We start from the raw sequence: 2,480 nt of genomic DNA, 5'->3' as shown, positions 1-2,480 counted from the left end.
CCTGGGAACTTGTTAGAATTGCAAATACTCAAGTCTCCCTCTCAGGTTTGCTGAACCAGAAGCTCTCTGCATGCCTGGTGTGTGTGCATGCTCAGTTGTGTTGGACTCTTTGTGACCATATGGACTGTAGTCCACTGGGCTCTTCTGTCCATGGGATTTTCCAGGCAAGAATACTAGCGTGGGTTGCCATTTCCTCCCCCAGGTGATGTTTGCAACTCAGGGATCCAACCAGTGTCTCCTGCATCTCCTGCATTGCAGGCAGATTCTTTTATTTTTTCCAAAACTGAGCATACCTTTATTTCAGACAAGTGCATCTAGTACATGCAGGTGGGTACTCTGTACACATTCATGGTCCATATCCTCACACCCTCTGGTAGGTCCCTGGAAGCCCCACATATCATACTGCTAAAAATCACAAGAAAGATTCCTAGGGAACATGATTTAATAGTTTGTTCCAAACAACAGATTTCCTCTCTATGAGTCAAATCAGCACCAGCTGACAGGGGATCACACTGCAAACAATGACAGTGATTCTCATTCACAAGGAAGACTATACCAATGCTTTGATTAATTATGAATTATAAATGTAAAGATTAATTATGAATATCAGAGAGCCTGATTTGATTGCATCAGCCACCTCAAAGAGGAAAGCAAGTAATGCTCCTCCTGGAAATTTAGTACAACCTGTCTGAGCAAGGCCTCAAGACTCTGGAGAGGCAGCCACGTGACCAGAGGGCCCTACTCACATGGGGAGATCCCTGGGATGCGTCTTTTCTGGCTGTATCCTTCCCTGAGGTCCATTCCACTGGCTTCAAGACATCTTGGTCCTCTGGTCTCAAGGCCACAATTTGGGAAACTTTTGGTTGTAATCTTTACAGTTCTAAAAATTCATCCTTGATGAACCCAAGCATAACATGCCCTGTCCAAAATTTAGATTTTCTCCTGGTATGAAGGCCTTTCTGCAGGTTGCATGTATGTACATGTATGTATTGGCTCCTATGGGAGATAAAGTCCTTCCTCTTTGGCAGGAGAATAGAGCATGGCCGTGCTGTGTTAGTTATTAGCTCTTTTTCCTGTGTGTCCTCACATGTGCAGCAACTGAACCAGCTACTTCTGCATTCTTGTTCTGCCCAAAATAATCTAGAAATTCACCATCTGGTGCAATCAAGTACATTATGATTGTATGATCCACTATTATCATACAATGATCCTCATCTTTGTTCTTGGGGCCAGGGCTGTAACACACTCTGAATGCTCTGGACACTTTGTTAATCTCTTTTTTTTGTGCCAGTCAAGCCACTCGGTTTGGGAGAAAATTCTTTTATATAACTGGCGATGGCTTCTTTTGTGTCCCTCTCTGGGTCAAAAGTGATAAAAAGTGGAGTTAAATTTGGCAGAGTTGGAATACTGTCTATTTCATCCATGACTTGAATAATTTTTTCTAGTTCTTCTGGACAGAACTAGTTCTTCTAGTTCATCAGGACAACGAGTAAAACGAAAATAAATCAATATCCATTGACCCAGGTAGTCCTTATCAGTTTTGGACTTGCCAGTATGAGTTGTGAGGAAAAATGGGCCCCCAAGTAAAGGCTTTCCAATGCTTCACTGCCGTTCCTTCTCCAGTTTCTCTGTCTTTTCTTTCTTGAAGTACTTCATTCCAGCCAATAAAGCTTCCCCAAGAGCAAATGTGATGGCTAAAGACTTCCAGGAAACAGGCCCGGGCTTCAAGGGGGCGCATGGGGTCTCTGCTGCTCTTCCGTTCTGGGGTCCTGACGACCTGGGAGGGGGCGGCATCGCAGTATCAAGGGGGCGGCTCCCCAGGCAGCAGCCAGCCCACCACTCGCCATGCCTCCTCTGGCTTCGTGCAGAGCTGCCCCAGCAAGACCCTCATGGTCTCCTTCCCTGGGCACCAAACCCAGAATCCATGAGGCAAGAGACGCCAAAGTTAGCTGCCGGAAGCTGCATTATCCAGCCAGCACGAGTGACAGCCCCGCCATGAGCTCGAGAGTGCAGGCAGATTCTTTACCATTGAGCCACTGGGGAAGCCCAGAGCTTTCTGAGATGGGACCAAAAAATGGGTTTTAAGAAACTCTGCAAGCAATAAATGCTGGAGAGGGTGTGGAGAAAAGGGAACCCTCTTACACTGTTGGTGGGAATGCAAACTAGTACAGCCACTATGGAGAACAGTGTGGAGATTCCTTAAAAAACCGGAAACAGAACTGCCATACGACTCAGCAATCCCATTGCTGGGCGTACACTTCGAGGAATCCAGAATTGAAAGAGACACGTGTATCCCAATGTTCATCACAGCACTGTTTATAATAGCCAGGACATGGAAGCAACTTAGATGTCCATCACTGGACAAATGGATAAGAAAGCTGTGGTACATATACACAATGGAGTATTACTCAGCCATTAAAAAGAATACATTTGAATCAGTTCTAATGAGGTGGATGAAACTGGAGCCTTTTATACAGAGT

At 45.4% G+C, this 2,480-nt stretch overlaps 1 pseudogene; it reads right to left on the bottom strand.

Annotated features, from left to right (window-relative positions):
- Positions 1–1,060: 1,060 nt before the first annotated feature.
- On the bottom strand, positions 1,061–2,029 carry LOC102401882 (annotated as a pseudogene).
- Between the last annotated feature and the right edge of the window lie 451 nt (positions 2,030–2,480).

Source organism: Bubalus bubalis, chromosome 12, assembly GCF_019923935.1.
Source record: "Bubalus bubalis isolate 160015118507 breed Murrah chromosome 12, NDDB_SH_1, whole genome shotgun sequence".
Taxonomy (NCBI): Eukaryota; Metazoa; Chordata; class Mammalia; order Artiodactyla; family Bovidae; genus Bubalus; species Bubalus bubalis.
This window is presented reverse-complemented; position numbering and strand designations above follow the sequence as displayed.